This window comes from Ambystoma mexicanum, chromosome 2p (genome assembly GCF_040938575.1).
Source record: "Ambystoma mexicanum isolate Mex_15411 chromosome 2p, UKY_AmexF1_1, whole genome shotgun sequence".
In the NCBI taxonomy this organism is placed as follows: Eukaryota; Metazoa; Chordata; class Amphibia; order Caudata; family Ambystomatidae; genus Ambystoma; species Ambystoma mexicanum.
Genome location: NC_090923.1, coordinates 968,528,082 through 968,545,684, shown reverse-complemented (window position 1 = coordinate 968,545,684; position 17,603 = coordinate 968,528,082). Strand labels below are relative to the sequence as shown.

General features: G+C 49.7%; 1 protein-coding gene across 2 annotated transcripts in view; it reads left to right on the top strand.

Moving 5' to 3' along the window:
- The window catches only part of TOP6BL (TOP6B like initiator of meiotic double strand breaks), a 1,011,792-nt gene that overhangs the window by 182,355 nt on the left and 811,834 nt on the right, over window positions 1–17,603 (top strand). The window lies entirely within an intron of this gene.

The window sequence follows — 17,603 nt, the reverse complement described above, 5'->3', positions numbered from 1 at the left end:
TATTAGGATAGCAACCACTCTTTTTTTTCTTTTATCCAGTGGCAAATAATGCTCTACCTATTCCACCTCTGAAAAGGAGATTCCCAACCTTTAAGTGGGTTTCCTGAACACATAAAACACCCAACCCCACCCTTTTAAATTCTCTCTTCACCAAGGACCTCTTAGTGGGAGAGTTCAACCCTCTTAAATTACGAGTACCCGCAGTGTTAGTCAGACTCAAGAGGCAGACAAGAGTTCATGTCAGAATTGGAGGTTTGTTTATTTAATTGCATTTGGTTTAGTCAAGCCTTTGCAATAACAACAAATGCAAAATTTAGCAACAGTAAAAGAAGGAAAAGAAAATGATACATTTCATCACAGTCCATAAAACATCCTTAGGTATATTAAAGCAAAGAGTAGGCCTATTCTTTCGCTACGTCTAACGTGGATCTTGTCCCTATCTAAAAGAAAATAATAAATGGTGCTTGCCAATAAGTTTTACAAACCGAACACAGTACTCTGTCCTAAAGCCTAATCTAACCTAAGTTCTGACCCTACCACTAATAAAAAGGGTTAACATAAATGTAATCAGGAAAACCTTTAAAGGGATTTCTTCTAAGCCTATGTAACTGTGACTTGCTTCTGACCCCACCCAAATGTCTCCCTAGATGTTTTCAGGTCCTGTTCCCGGTTGTACAGTTCAAAGTTCAACAAAAGTGTCTCTTTATTCTTCCTCGTCTGCTGGTATAACAGTCTTTGACCCTTGAAGTTGTGCCTGGATCACTCTGTCCTGGGAAATAGTTTTTCTCACTCCAAGATAGGGTTGTGTATCTCTCAAACCACCCTGGAATATAGTTCCTGTCACTGGGGTCGTATGCCTCTCTCCCTACCTTGTAGTATTGCTTCTCATACCCTGTCTTGAGGTTTTGTTTCTTCCACACCGTCTGGGGTTACAGATACTCTTGCCCCGCTATGGTGTATCATATCTCTTCCCCCTTCTTCTGGTCATTTGGCTTTCAACCCACCTAGGGCTTTCCGGTCTTGCTCCCTGCCATGGGGTTTCTGATGTCTCACCCCCCTGCTTGGGGTCATTTGGCTTTCACTCTAGCTAGGGGTATCTAACCCCTTCTTGGGATCTGCCCGTGTCTCTCAGCACTCCTCCCTGCAACAACCGCGTATCTTGCCTCAGAGGAAACTGTCGCAGAACTGCGGTTCTGCTTCTTTCTGGGTTCCCCACATCCCCACGTATGTTTGCTGGGCTGATGCTCGCTGGTTCGTTGGTGCTGTGGACTAGGGGTGCCGGTCAACCACTTCTGGTGTGGTTGGTAGTTCTCAACACATTTGGTTGAGCATGGCTGGCTCCAGACCGTCTTGGAGAGAGCAGCACTCCATGCGCTCCTTGGCACCTCTGTGCAACATGCCTCCTGCGTCATACTGCTTCCTGTCTCCACCTTCCAGGAGGAGTTATTTTATGTTTATTGGTTATTTGTAATGTGCACTATACATTACAAATATATGTATTTCAAGGCTCATCGAGCCAACGGGGGGGTTTGGGGGATTAGAGAAGAGGAAGAAGGTATGCAACAAAAACGTTCTTAAAAGGTATGGAAACATTCAGAACATGCAAGTGCAGGGGGAGAGGGTGAGGAGGGGAGGTGCAGGGAGGATGTAGAAGGGAAGAAGCAAACGGAAAATAGACAAGCCGCTCTGACTAGATCGTGAGACGATTTAGAATGTGCAAGGGGTGAGACCTGAAAAAGGGAGAGTGGAGCAGCCTAGGCACCCACGGGGATGTGGCGGATTTCTGCCCACAATGGGCCATACAAGACGTGCAGAGTTAGATCAACAAAAGGTAGCGGCCGCATGTGCAAGGCATCCCAGGCTGAAGAGGGAAAGCTGTCCCGGCCATGGGGGCATGGGGAGAAGCAGGGGGTGCACAGGGCAACACAGCTGGGACTCAGTTTCGGCCCACCTTGTTGCTGGCAAGAGGGGCCATATTAAATCTTCCACAAGAGTGTCTGCCAGTCCTCCTGGAAGGCTAAGTGGAGGGGGAAGTCCAACCCACCCTCTGTGGACGGTGCGATGAAGAAAGCCCTGGGCTGTGTGAAATACCTGAAGGTATCTTACATAGCGAACCGCGAGAAATCCTTATTCAGGTGGCCAACAAAGGGCTGGTCCGCTCAGATCCCAACTCTAGGGGTGAAAAAGCAGAATAACCCAGGAGAGCTGCAGTATTCTACCAGGGATGACGTCCCTGATGCTATCTTTGGTTATTCTGCTTCCACTTGCCTTCCAACTAAAGAAGCTCCCTTAATAACATTCTGCCACCCGACAACTCTAGTAAACCAACTAGGAACCCTGTTACCCTCAAAACCCACAACTCCCAGAGTCATTGTTTTTCCAGATTTTGCCTGAACATTCACGGACATTCTTCTTCACGTCCCTCTGATTATTATTTTCCACTCTCCCAACCTGCACAGATAAAACACTACTGTTCCCACAATCCCCCTTGTTTATTTCACGATACCAGCTATTCCTGTTTGCCTCACAAACCCTACCAATGCCGTCCCTCTGATTATGTTTCAAACTCTGTCAAATGTACTCGACAACTACAATTCCCACAAACCCTCCTACTCATTTCACAAAACCTACCCTTCCGAGATCACCACCCAGCCTAATACGAGGGTTATAATTCCATCTAACACCTTTTTCTCTCCCGAGCCTGTAGGATATCTGGAAACTCTACCACCATCTTTTTCCAACCCAAATACTTCTCGAAATTGTGACGGACATCAGACTAATCATTGAACTGTTCACCTGACCTGACCTGTCCTGACAAAAGGGTCGGGTAAAGTCAGGCGATTAATCAGTGTCACATACACCTGACTGCCCTTTCCTTTCCCCAGGGGGTTAAAAGGTGGAGTAAAAGAGCACAGTACGACAAAGGCAGACCACACGACGAGACAGCTATCCAGACCCAGCAGTTCAAGAGGCGGAGAAAGGTGGCAAATATCGAGAGGCTGACGAGGAGAGACATGACCTTGCCCTTGTCGACAAAACCCTGCAAACCCTACGCTGAAGGAATCATAAAACCGACGACAATAGCCCAAGTGTGCTGCAGCAGATGTCAACGGTATACAGAGCGTATCAGCGCTGATAAGTCAGAGCGAGGGAGACTCCTGCTTCCGTTGTTCCGGCCTTAACTCCAGGAAAGGGGGAAAACCAACGGTGAATGAAAGTCGCAAAGTGGCACGTTGAGAGAAGTTCAGGGAACTGTACATGTGTGAAGGGAGACCGGCTGTAGATGAAACCAGCACCATGTGGGTGCTAACTCGAGGGACTCTGGAGGTTCCAATATTGAGTAAGACTACATATACCAGAAGGCTGTAAGAGAGCTGCCAAAACAGGTCAAAGTGGTCATACACGAGGTCAAGCAACATCCGTATACAATCGAAATACTTTGATCTACAGTTAAGAAAAGTAAGGGAAGTGAATCCTGCATCACAAAAGCAAGGGAAGTGAATCCCACCATATGAGAAAGCAAGGGAAGTGAATCCCGTGAACATTGAAAGTAAATGTGAATGTGAAGTTGGCAAGAGTGAACCCGAAAGAGGGATGCTGAGGAGAAGGGGGCAAGTCTAAAGTCCCAAGAACCAGTGTGTTGACAAGAGTGAACCAGACCGAGGCATGTCCTCTGGAACTGTTTAAGAAGACATTAAAATTTGTGAAGGAAGGAAAAGCCATAGTGAACCTGGTGGAGGGAGGCTGAAAGCAAAGAGGAGTCTGCGCCCAGAAGAGGAGAAGCCAGGGGTGATTCCATCCCCCAAGGAAAGCCAAAGTGAACCCAGTGGAGGGAGGCTGAAAGCAAAGTGGGGTCTGTGCCCATACGAGAGGGCACCCAGGGTGGAATCTATCACCCGAATAATATGTAGAAACGAACTTTGTGTGTGTTTGTTGTTTTGTTATTTTGTGGAGACACAACCACTGATGCCCTGATATCGATAGGAACAAGGATCAGTGCCCGGAAGAGGGGGACCCAGGGGTGAAGAATCCTCAGCCTAAGTAAAACCAGGAAACTAACTTTCATTTTGTTGAAGGATAAAATAGACTTGGCCATCAAGGCTCCTGATCAACTGAAAGAGAAATGTCGACTTGTGTCGACTTCTGCTGGGAAAGCTCGAGTGTGTGCTGTGCTTAAAGATCCCACCCGTGCTCAAAACGTGGGGAAGGTAGATCCAAGGTACTTCATCCTGACATATTATTTGTGAACAATTATTTCTTTTCTTGAAAACTAACCACTCCTTTTTGTATTAGTTGTAAGGTTTGGCAATAGGTTTCTTAATATAGGCCCTTTTTATTTGGCACAACACCACTAGGACTGCCTTATTTTCATTTGATGGTTGAGGCATGCTCCCATCTTAGATTTTGGTTTAGTTTAGGTGTTTTTCCCACCTGCATACAGTTTTATAAATACCCTGAAGTGTGATCACTTTTGTCTGTCTTTACTGTTGCCACCATGAGTTCCTTACATCTGCCAGAACGGCCCAAGTGATGAGAAGCCCTGGGCCAGGTGAAGGGAAAAGTCATGGGCTTTTCCATCATTGCGGCCCAGGTGACAAGTACCTGTCCGCTCTGTCCTCACTGGCTAAGACTATGGGGCTTGCCCCCTGTCTCCTATATGTAATAAAGAGAGGAGGCAGGCCCGTGAGTGTGTGCTGTGGCAGCGAACATGGCGGCATCTCCATGGTAACAGGGACGCTGCAAGGATTGAAACGGCTCCCCAAGGCTATGGTGCACCTTGATGCAGGAGGCTCCCCAAGGCTATGGTGCACCTTGATGCAGGAGGCTACCCGAGGCTAAGGAGACCACCCTGAAGATCTAAAGGGGGCACAGTGATGCGGGTGCCTCCAAGGCATTGGGCCATCCAAAAGAGAACTAAGTGGCCGAGGGGCACAGCGATGCATGGGTGAGCCCTCACTCCGACAGGGCGCCAACCAAGAATGCATATTGAGTTTGTGCAATGCTGGGTGAGTCTGGTGAATAGAGTTTCGCAGTCCAGGCCCCAATTACCTCAGGGATAAATCCCCACCAAGCAGAAGGAAGCATCCAGTATAAAAGATAGCCCTGTAAAGTACTAATGGGGTGGTTGGCTGCAGAAATCACCTTGTGTACTGGGGCATGTGGTATATGTTGTTTGTGTTGATATATATTAACGTGTATAATAAATGTTAAGTAGGGTGGTTTACATATCTATATGTAAACCAGCATTTCATGTGGGTTTGTCTGTAAAGGGGCCCTGGGTTCATTTTTTGCTTTAAAAGGATCTCTCCCACATTCCGTAGCGGTTTCCAGCGCGAAAAGTCCCAGGGGACTTGGTATGCTCCGCCAACAGGGGGAGTGATCGTGTGGCTGAGGTGTTTTCACCTCTATTCCTGTCAGGTGGTCCCCGCAGTTCAGCAACTGGTGGGCAGGGTGGTTTTTGATAAAAGGTGCCCTGCTGTGGCGTGTAGAGGAGAAGCTCCCGGGGAACTTGAGAGGGCAGCCGGACTCTGTTGGCTTGAAGAGACGTCCCTCAGGCGGTCCGTTCTTCGGGCTGACCTGTTTCTCTCCCCGACCCTGGGTCAAGAGTGTCCCCACCCAAAGCGTAGGGAGTAAGGTTTGGGCGGTGTGTTTCCCGCTGCCGGCGCTGCCCAGAGCAGGGGCGCTCTCATGCTAAGCCGCGTGTACTGACTTTTCAGGTTGGTCGGAGAAAGTGAGGGGGAAGGAAAGTACATTCTTGAACTGTAAGGCGGTATACTTTTCACCTGTGTCGCACAGACGTGCTTGTTAAAGTGTAGAATTTCTGTAAAAGTGAAGGCGAGGACCGACCCGACGGGTTCATTGGTCCCTCAATACATTCTAAGGGAGAAATTTACTCAGTCCCACTGAACGAAGCTCCCACAGGGGTAGTCCAGGTTGGTGAAGAGATCTATAGGGTATGTTGTCTGATAAATAAAAAGGATTGCACGAGAAAATAAGAAGAAACTAAACTAAAATTTAAAAAAAAAGAAAAGCCCACAAGCAAGGGAAAGTGAGGGGAGCGGTCACAGACCCATTCCCAAGTTCCCCCACAGTGTTTTCTCAGAGGGGGGGGCACACGTCTGGAAGTTTTAGTGGTTTGACCACTACAGTGTAGTGTTTGCGTACCTCCTTCAAGGGTAAGATTGGTGTGCAAAGGTTCACGTAGGACGGGGGTGAGATACAGAGCAAACCCAATGTATGCGACAGGAGAGAGGCCAGGACTCTGCCATAACCTGTATTAAGAAGTGTCAGTATTTAATTATGTATTTACCAGAAGTGAAGTGACTTGCTCCCAGGTGACCCAAGCTATGATATTCAACTATTTATGTACCAGATGTGAACTGACTTTCATGTATGACCGTTGATGTTATGTAATGATTTTATACCAAGGTTTTAATGCCACTATTTCTGTCTTATAAAGAAGGCTGTCAAGCTGGTCAAATGGGAATAGCCTGTGACTGTTTATTTAACCATGGTACACACTAATCAAGGTTAGCCACCAGAGCTAACTAGTTTATAGAAGAGGGCCTTCACTTCCCCAGAGCCCACTGTTTATTCTGAGGTCAGATAGTGTCATCATATGAGAGCCCACTCCTCGCCCCCTGGGATGTCATTTGTGCAGTACGGTGTAAGTATCCCATGCTCAGGACTCCTACAGGTTGCTGTCACCTCTCTTTTCAGATACCTTAGGGAGAAACACCTTACACTTTTGGAGGCCCTGCTGAGATCCCAGGTGGTCATTCCCCCACAATAGAGGCAGGAGAACTGTTTTATACATTTAATGGGTAACTGCACACGGTGGAAAAGATGGCACATGAGTATGTATTACACTGGATACAAGCCGAAGGGCTCAGTCCAGAGGTCTGTTTCATAGCAGGTGTGGTCCCTTTACACATTACCACAGATGAAGTGTTAGCCATGACTGGTACCTTGGAACCCATTACGGGTAAAGTGAAAAGTGTGGGACGTATACCTGGTCAAGATACCAAATGTTAAATGCTATGTTATGGTGGAGTTTCCCTTACAGGTAAAACCTTGCCCACAGAGCTCCAAGGCAGAGAACCTGTGATTACCTGCTCTGTCTGGAGCTTAGACGGTTGACCCGGATTACCTTTGCGCCCCGAGACCACTACTCCCACTAAAGAGGCCATCGTCATTGCCACTGCAGTGGCTGAAGCAGTTGAAGTAACCATAGAGCGACCATGTCTGTCACCCTTACTTAGTGAACATGGGGCCTACATCCGCCTAAGACCCTTTTCAGGAGAAAAAACAGTGCCTTAAGGAGAAGAGGTTTACGAACTGTGGGCATACCTCACTGAGCTCATGCTACACGACTGGAAAAGGCACGACTGCACTACAGACGGTACAGTCCCTTCGAACGTTGAGTCTGGATTTGAGTCCCCTGCAAGTGATGAGTGCACTAGGAGCGTTTGGTACTACTGAACCAGGGGAGGACTTAATGATTCACTTGTTTCCGGATCGGCAAGAGAGGACAGGAGCCCTCTCCCACCATCCGGACCCTCGCCTCGCTTTTGGAGACGCGAGATTCAGTTTCAGCCAACACCTTGTGGGTGAGAATCAGAAGCGCCCATGCCCCTGGGGTTTATAATACCCATAATGTCTGTCTTAATCCAGCTTTGTGTGCCCTGAGCACACCGTTGGGCAGCACATACGGCATCCATTGTGGTGATAACTGTTACGGTATCCTGGGTATTTCTTTGAATGGCCGCCGCCCCGCCAGCCCCACTTTGAGTGGTTTGCCTCTCCTGCTACGTCCGTCGCCCTGATTGGCCAACTGCCTCCATTTCCTCCAATTGGCAGAACCGAAAGGCGGAAGCCGGCCGCACAGCTCAAGGGCCGTAGCGTAAGGGCATGTCTGTGCCTGTCCGGGCCACAGGACCGTGGGCCAGTTATTCTGCCCAAATACCCCGCTGCCAACACCAACGTCGAGACGTACCCGTTATGCTGAGACCTTGAGACTGTAAGTACCATTGAGCCATTCCCTATTTGCTGTTGCACAATCGCAGCATAACCCAGCGTGACCCTTGCTGCATAGGTTGCTCGAGCCTACCAGCAGCATGCTGCCAACCCCCTCTTTCTTTCTCTACGACCATAGTTCACTGCTCCACGCCTCATCGCTGCTGCTGCTATTAAGGAGACTGCACTCGTGCCTGTGCGTGAGATAACTGAACTATCCCACTGCATAGCACGGCTCCTACCTTTGTGTATTGTAGAGTTGCCCTGTTCAAATCAAAGCAGCCCAGCCCTATATGCATCTGCTGTTCCATGTAGCTGCATATGGGTCTTACCACACTTAAGAATGCATCTCCCCCTGTTCTATATGTTTTCCTGGCTGATTCCTCAATAGCCCTTCCATCATTTGGTTGCAAGTATTTTTTTGTCCCCAATTTCGGCGATGTTGCTCACAAAAGTATTTGCTGCGCCTACCACGCATATACGGCATTCACTTCCTTATATTCTGCGGTTAACATGCTAGTGTTAGAGGACACACCTCTTAGCCTGATGTGTTGCTAACCTGTTTAAAGCGCACACTCCTTACCTTGGTGTACTGTTAACCTGCTGTGTAAAGCGCTAACCTGTTTAAAATGCACACAACATAGTGTGAGTTACCATCCCTGTATGAACTGCCTTGCTACATAGAAAATCAAAGATTGGTTAATGAATGTGCCACCCTGACAATGCCTGCTTCCTGTTATATGCGATGCCACCCAGTCCTACAGGGTACTAGCCATCCTCGCCTAACGACATTCTGTGCCCATCGATTCACAGGAATTTCCATAGATAGGCTACTCTGTGTAGGCCAACCGCTTCTCCACCACCTAGTAAATCCACATCCAAACAGCAATTAGCACAGACATGGTTCACAGCGCTCTTTAAACCTCTAAAGACCTGCCATAGGCAACCCAGCCACAGTACTACAATACCTAGCACTCACTGCCACGCACCATGACCATAGGCTGCCAAACTCAGAAGACATTCCCCTTCCACCCCCCCCCCCGCCCAATCTGGAAACCTCTCAACACACCAACTAGCACTCAGACTAAATAGATTAAGGTGGCAAAATGAATCTCACCAGCACATAAATTGTCCCAGACCCTTCTCAAGAAACAAATTACTAGGCATGCGTCTCACTAAGGGCCTTACCAATACCAAACCTATGCCTGCCATTACCAAACCTATGCCTGAACATTTGCCCCCGCACTCACCTAACCATATGCCCTCTGTGGTCCCCAACACTATCATAGACTTACCAATCCCCATTCCTAAAGTGCCCAAGTCTAAACCACACCTCCATCCCATCCCACTCCAGTGTGCCCTCATTAATGCACGCTCACTACCAGCCCATGCCACGGAGATTCATGACATACTTACCAACCTGGATCTTGATGCTCTTGCCATCACCGAAACGTAGCTGCACGAAGTGGCGGGCCTTGCTATCTCCCTAACACTCCCCCTGGCTTTCTAAAGGTGGTGAAGTTGCCCTCATAGTAAAGGAGTCCCTCTCAGTAAGGCAATTAAACACTCTGCTAGTTGGGAATGCAGATGCTGTATCGGTTAAACTTTCCCTTTCTCCTAATTGCACGATCGCCATCCATATCATTTACCGCCCACTTGGCCCACTCCTGGACTTTCATGACAACCTTCTTCACCTACTAGGCGACACAATCTGAAAACTAACACGAATTCCATCCTTTTGGGGGACCGCAACCTTGGCTTCAATGATCCTAAGGATAAACAAGCTAAGTCCCTAGCAAAAGCACTCCTTGACATGGTTCTTTTGCAACAAGTCACACACACAACCCACTCTAAAGGCAGAATTCTTGACTGGGTAGCCAACCATAACTGTTCAGCGGACATTAGCTCTAACACTCCCTGCCCTTGGACGGACCACCACCACCTCATCCACTTCAACATTCCCACCAACACCAAAACCATTGAATCCAACACAACCTCTACACCAGCACTAGCAAGATGCTGACGCAACCTTACTTTCTCCAGCATGGGGTCTGGCATGGCTTCACATGCTCATGTATATTCCCCGTCGTCAGGCCGGGAATCCTCGGTAAAGAAAAAATCAGTATCAATTTCGTTTCTGATCAGTCTTTCTCAGTAGTAACCAATCACTGGTCTCTGGGTCATACTGCCCCCAGCCAATGACTGCCCTCTCCCTAAGCCCCGCCTCTGGCAGCCATCTTCAGATTTTTACCGCACGCTCAAGTGTTGGGAGTCCTCGTGTTTAGCTCTGGAGCTTTTGCTGCGTTTTCGTGCTTTTTGAAAGATAATTTCTCATTTTTCGGTCAAATAGAGCCTCAAGCTCCACCGTCTCTACATCCGATTAACGTTGATCAGTGTCGGATTTTTCTACGCCCCTCAAGGGTGAAGATTTCGTCGAGTTGCGCTTCTTGGAGGATTCCAGAAGTTTCTGCGGCCTACCCGAACATGGCCCAGGAGAAAGCCTGTGGAGGCTACACCAGTGGAGGCGACCTTGGGGCCCAGAGTCTCCCTGCCTCTGCGGAGGGAAGCCTCTTTCAGACCCATCAAAAAGACCCCCGTGAAGACACCAGCAGAAAAAGAGGGGGGGACGGTGGCCATTGTGGACACGGACACAGCATCCGAGGAGGAGCTGTTGGAAGTCTTAGAGGGCCTCGACGAGGGTGTCGAAGAGGCCCGTACCCACGGGAGGGATCCCGACGAAGGTGACGACGAGAGTGACACCGGCACCGGCGAGGGTCCTAGTCACCCGTCGCTTCCGGAGCCGCAGGTTTACTCGGCGGCCATTTTGTTGCCAATACAATCCTTATGTTCGGAGATGAGGACGAGATTGCCCTTACCACCGACAGAGGATCCGGAACCAGGCTCGACGGAGGAGCCAGAGCCGGACCCAGGCCCGGTGGGAAGCCCCACGAACAAGAGAAGACAGATCCATCCAGTCCTGCCTTTTCAGCCCTCGCGGCCTGCTCAGCCTTTACCCACGTCCCCCGTCCCTGGGGATGACACGGGAACTGACACGGCCACAACGGGTACCGACGACGACGGTGATGACGGGACGGAGCTCCCATCGCTAGCCCGGGCCGCCCCGCCCGACGAGATCAGATCTTTCCATGCAATGATCGCCAGGGCATCCAAGCTTTTTCAGCTCTGTCCCGAAGAGAAGAAGGAAGGTTTCCTTTCCCAACGGCGCAAGGCCAAGAGGAAGACAGTCCTTGCCGTGCCTCTGCTGGATGACATCTGGGACAAGCGTCTCACCCTTCTCAAGAACCCATCTATGACGCCTGCCAAGAGGGATCGGTACGAGAAGAAGTACCGGGTCCCCGACGCGGCCCCTTTGTGCCTTAGGGCACAACTGACCCTGGACTCAGTCGTCTCAGCGGCGGCCAAGAAGAAAGCGGGGGGGGGGGCGCATCGGCCTCAACATCAACTTCCCCGTCGGACGGCGAAGGAAAGAAGCTGGACGCAATGGGACGACGAGTTATCTCGTCGGCGGCAGCAACGATTAAGGCGGCCAACGCCCTCGCGATCATGGCCCGCTACGACAGGGAGTTATGGTACAAGATCGCCCCCCTGTTGGACTTCCTACCAGATGACAAGAGGGCGGAGGCCCTGGAGATCTTGCAAGAAGGAGAAGTGGTGTCGGACCACGCCATTACGGTGGCAACGGACATTGCCGACACTGGTTTCCACCAGCTAGGCAACAGCGTTTGCCTTAGACGAGGATGGCTCAAGGCGACCGATTTCCGCCAGGACGTACAAGCCAAGGTTTTGGACATGCCGTTTGACGGGAACAATCTGTTTGGGAAAACGGTGGATCAGTCCCTCCAAGCCATCAAGGCTGACACGAGACCGCTAAGGCCCTAGGCGTTCTCCGGCAACGAAGGCCGTCCTTTAGATGAGGATTAGATGAAGGCAAGCCTGTGCTTCTCTTGCTCCTTGACTTGTCAGCAGCATTTGATCCTGTCGATCACAAGACTCTCTGTAAACTTAGGAAGGCTGCCCAACTCTCCCACAAAGCTACATCCTGGATCACTTCCTTCCTGGAAGGTAGTGTCATGAAAGTGTTCTCAACTCAGGCTAGTGCTGCACCTACCACCATCCACTGCAGACTCCCACAGGGCTCTTGACCTCGCTCACATTATGCAACATATTCAACCTATTTATTTATTCCATTTGTTGTACGCCCAAACCCATGGGTATCAACTCGTAGTTTTTTAGATTACTTAGCCACTTACATTTCGTATGTCGGTTACATGGACAGAGAGCAAAGAGATCTTTCAACTTAATTGTTACATAGATATGTTGCTACTTCTTGGTTACAGTATGAAGTTCATGGCTGGTGTAATATATAGCTTTACAGTATCACAATTACATAGCATAACATACCTATTTACAAAGCGGATGTATCGGTCAGAGTGTTAGTATTTATTGAAAAGCCAGGTTTTTAGTAGCTTCTTGAACTGCAGGTGGGAGAGCTCTTTGCAGATATTGGCTGGAAGAGAGTTCCATATTCTGGGGGCAGCTATAGTGAAGCAGGAGTTTCCTGATCTAGTTTTCTTGAATCTGGGGATCCGGCATAGAATACACAAACTATGCGGATGATACACAAGTCCTCCTTCTCACTGGCTCCTATGCAAAAGACTCTGAGACACTGGCCAAAACATACGCCACCATCCAAGCTTGGATGGCTGTTAATGTACTGTGTCTCAATGGAGACAAAATGGACATTCTCCTGATAGGCCCCAAAGAAACCCTAAAAAGGTTAGACCCACAATATAGGTCCTTAAGCATTGAGAACACAGGCAAATCACGGTCTCTCCTGCAGTCAAAACCCTTGGGGTTTACATTGACTCTACCTTCTCCATGATGCGCCAGGTCAGCGCCATCCCCTCCTCGGCGGTACTCGCCACCAAAATAATCAATGCAGTTAAACCCTACCTAACTGCAAAAAACTGCCGATCAATAGCCAGAGCTACTATTGGGGTTCGACTGGGCTATTGCAATGACCTGTTTTTGGGCATGTCAGCCAAAAACCTCAACCGGCTTCAAATAATTCAGAATAATACCCTTAGAGCAGCACTACATCTTACACGCAAGAAAGGATGCCCACTGGCTCCCAGTGAGAGAGTGCATACTCTTTATGACCCTAGCCATCACTCACAAGTTTCTCGCACGACCAGCCCCTCCAAAAAACAAAAAAAAAATACCCCCTCCTGAAAAATAGTTCCTGCAATCTCGGCTTGGCCGAAGAGATCCCATCACGCTAACCAGCTCATTATCCCTTCTTTCAAAAGTGCTAAAGCTGGATGGTTGAGCTTCCTGTTTTTTAGCGCCAACATTTTTTAATGCCTTACCCACTACACTAAGGAATGAAACTTCCCACACAGCCTTCCGTAAATCACTAAAAACTAAACTCTTCAACTAAAAACACACTGACTCCAGTGCAACTGGCCCTCCGAGCGCATGATAACTCCTGATTCAACTGGCTCCCCTGTAACCAAAGAACCAGTCGAATCACTGACCTTGCAATGCTGACTGTAACCATGTAATTTTTCAATGTAACCCTGTACCGCTTGTCTTATTTTTACTGCTCGAAATTTCACCATCAACCGGGCTTCTATGTATATGTTGTAACTAAATAACCCTAATGTAACAGTGCCACAATGCCCCAGGGCTGCATGTGGGCTAACTAAATGCAAAGATAAAATAAACGATGAGGTTTCACGCTACCTCTCTCAAACCAGGAGAGAAATTGTCTGACTGCCTGGTGAGGATTGAACAAATTCTGCGCCTGGCACCCCACAGAGGAGGAGTAGATACTTTCCAACTGAAAAGGTTTCTTCTAAACATTACCCGCTCCAATCTGTTCCCTACAAGTTTCGCCAATATTTTCACCTCATTTTTGAGCAAGGAGATTGGACGGTATGACTAGCATTGGGCCGAATCCTTTGCGGCTTTGGGAACACCACTATAATTGCTCCCAACATAGACTCAGGTAAATTCCCCCTTCAATGATTGAATTAAACATTTTTGCCATGAACAGCGCTAAGGTTGATCTAAATGATGTATAGAAACGGACAGTGAAGCCGTCATCGCCCCCACCCCCTCATGTGTTCAGTTGTCTGGACTGATTGCAGCTCTGATACTAGGGCCTCCAGAAAGTTGGAAGAATCTTGTGTAATGTTCGGGATGGGCAGGGATTCCAGAAAAGAATCAACATGAGATCACCCCCCCCCCCCGATATTCTGCTGTATATAGTTGCTCATAAAAGTTTCGGAACTCGTTCCCTATCTGATCATCAGTTTAGGTCTGCCGCTGCTCCATCCTTATGGCCTCTACCCTTCTGGCTCTCCCCTGTTCCCTCAGTCTCCAGGCCAGGATCCTATCCACTTTTTCCTCTTTTTCATGATACTTTTGCTTAAGAAACATCAGTTTCCGTCTTGTGGAGCAAGAGCTCCCTAAGCTGGACTTTATACCCTCTAAGGCAGCCCAGCACCTCTGTTGACAAGTTTGTTCCAACTCTCCTCCCTGTTTGCATGGTCTCAATAGTTCCCCTCAGCTCTGCTTCCCGATTGTATCATTCCCTCTTCGTTTGTGCCCCTATTCTCATGAGCTCACCTCTAATAGTCACATTAAATGCTTCCCATATGCCCAAAATCCCCACTTCCCCATTGTTGTTGATCTGAAAATATTCCTGGATGTTGTTGAGCAGCCCTTGGGTTATGTGAGAAACCTGAAGGTGTCTCGCTTGCTAGTCCCCGGGAATCTATCATCCAGGTGGCCAGAACACGCACATTGCTATTGGATCCAGTTCCTGGAGGTGGACCAGTGTGGGAGGATCACCTGGATGGGGGGTCTTCGGGGAGTGGAAGTGGCACACCGAAGGTTGAGACATGGTATACCCTTCCTTATGACTCATTTTCCCCATCCTGCCCAGTAGGGTACTTAGAAACTCTATCCCCACTCCCTTTTTTAACACAAACACTTTCTCCAGCATGGGGTCTGGCATGGATTCACATGCTCATGAATATTCCCCGTCGTCAGGCTGGGAATCCTCGGTAAAGAAAAAACCAGTATCAGTTTCGTTTCTGATCTGTCTTTCGCAGTAATAACCAATCACTGGTCTCTGCGTCATACTGACCACAGCCAATGACTGCCCTCTACCTAAGCACCGCCTCCGGCAGCCATCTTCAGATTTTTACCGCACGTTCATGTGTTGGGATCCTCGTGCTATTGCTCTCGAGCGTTAGTGCTATTTTTTCGCGCTTTTTCACAAAAAACTTCGATTCTTTCGGTCAAAAGAGCCTCAAGCTCCACCGATCCTACATCCGATCAACGGGGACCCGTGTCGGATTCGTCTGTGCCCCTCAAGGGTGAAGATTTCGTCGAGCTACACTTCGGAGGACTCCAGAAGCTTCTCAGGCCCGGTCTCGGAGATGGCCCAGGAGAAGGGAAGCTCGACGCCCGGAAAGCTGTTCAGGGTCTGCCCTGGATGCCAGCTGCAGAACGTCTTTAAGGAGGACGAACACTCTTTCTGCCTTTACTGCCTTCATGAGGACAAAACGCACGTGGTTAAGGACTGTGCGTTTTGCGGCAACATGTCGGAACGGACCATGAAGGACCGTCATCAACGCCTCGCCAACTGGCTGGAGGGTAAGAGCCCGTCTGGCGAGAGGAAGAAGAAATCCGAGCGGTCTTCTAAGACCTTTGAGGGCGCCCCGGCGACGGGGGCCCAACATAAGGCCAAGCACCGCGAGTCCGCTGGCACCGGGAGCGCCGAACGGTCAGGCTCTACGGGCGCCAGGCAGGGCGCACCCTCCCCGGCACCATCAACCACGAGCCAACGCTCTGGGTCGGGTAAGAGGAAGGCCGAGCACCCGGCGAAGCTCCTAGAGAGGCCCGGTCGAGCTCTAAGGCAGAGGAGGAGCGTGGCAGTGCCCCCTCCCTCAAGGATAAGGCGGTGAGCGCACCTAAGGTGGTGAAGGCCTTGATCCATCCGACCAAGCCCTCTATCGAAACGGTCGCGGCGGCCCTGGCTCAGCCTGTGGAGGCTGCACCAGTGGTGGCGACCTCAGGGCCCAGAATCTCCCTGCCTCCTCGGAGGGAGTCTTCTTTTGTGCCCATCGATAGGACCCCCGTGAAACCCTCCGTGGGGAAGAAGGGGGGGCAGGGCGTCGTCGTAGATTCAGCCTCAACCTCAGAAGAGGAGCGGATCGAGGTCTTAAGCCACGGCGTAGGCGTGGAACAAGGCCAGCCCGTCGGAATGGACCCCGACGCAGGTGACGACGACGACATCGTCGAGGATACCGACGGGGCCCCTGCTCGCCCGTCGGATTCCCCTCTGCCAGCGCCGCAAGACAACTCGGCGGCCATTTTGTTGGCCATACAGTCCTTATGCTCCGAGATAAGGACGAGGCTACCGTTACCGACGGAGGAACCTCTCCCGTCGGGGGATCCAGAACCGGGACCTTCTGGTGTTCCCCCTACCAAGAAAAGAAGGATCCATCCTCCACCTCCTTTTCAACCGTCGCGCCCCGTCCAGCCCTCCTCCCCGTCCACCCGAGGGGATGATACGGGGACTGACACGGCAGCGACGGGTACGGACGACGAGGCATACGACGAGGATATTCCGTCGTCGCCTCCCACCAGGGCTTCTCCGCCCGACGAGATCGGATCTTTCCACTCCATGATCTCCAGGGCTTCCGAGCTTTTCCAACTCTGCCCTGAGGAGAAGAAAAAGGAAGGCTTCCTTTATCAGCGGCGCGAGGCCAAGAGGAAGACGGTCCTCGCAGTGCCTCTGTTGGACGACATTTGGGATGAGGGCCTTTCCCTCCTCAAGAACCCTTCCACGACGCCAGCTAGAAGAGACCGGTACGAGAAAAAGTACCGGGTCCCTGACACGGCCCCCCTATGCCTCCGGGCGCAGCCTACCCCGGATTCCGTCGTCTCCGCGGCAGCCAGGAAGAAAGCGGGGGGGGGTGCGGCCTCCACATCGACTTCCCCGCCGGACGGCGAGGGAAAGAAATTGGATGCCATGGGACGAAGTCTCTCTCGGTCTCGGATCAGCACTAGCTGGCCATCACTATCACTTTTGTATCTTTTTCATACAGAAAATGTGTATCTTTTTCATACAGAAAATGTCAATTAATTTGAAAAAAAGTATTGTATGTTAAGAAATTGTATTCTAAACATGATGCTACTAAGAGGCATGTAGATTGAAATATGAAAATGCTAAATCCTGTTTCCTCATTGTGCACTCCTGCGCCTTGACATGCCTATTTTCTTTCGAATCTTTGAGTTGAAATGTCTTCTCTATATGATTTCTTTTCGAATCTTTGAGTTGAAGTGTCTTCTCTATATGTTTGAAAAAATTGCAAAACAAGCCACTTAAAAAATAAAAAAGGCTACCTTTACTAAAACCTATTTAACTGTCTAAGGTTGTTTTCTCACCTTATGTTAGGGATCTACTGAGCCTGATATAAGAAACCCAGGAAGGTTTTAAAGAATTTACTGCCCACTAAACACGTGCAGTACCCTCAACTTTAGCGGAC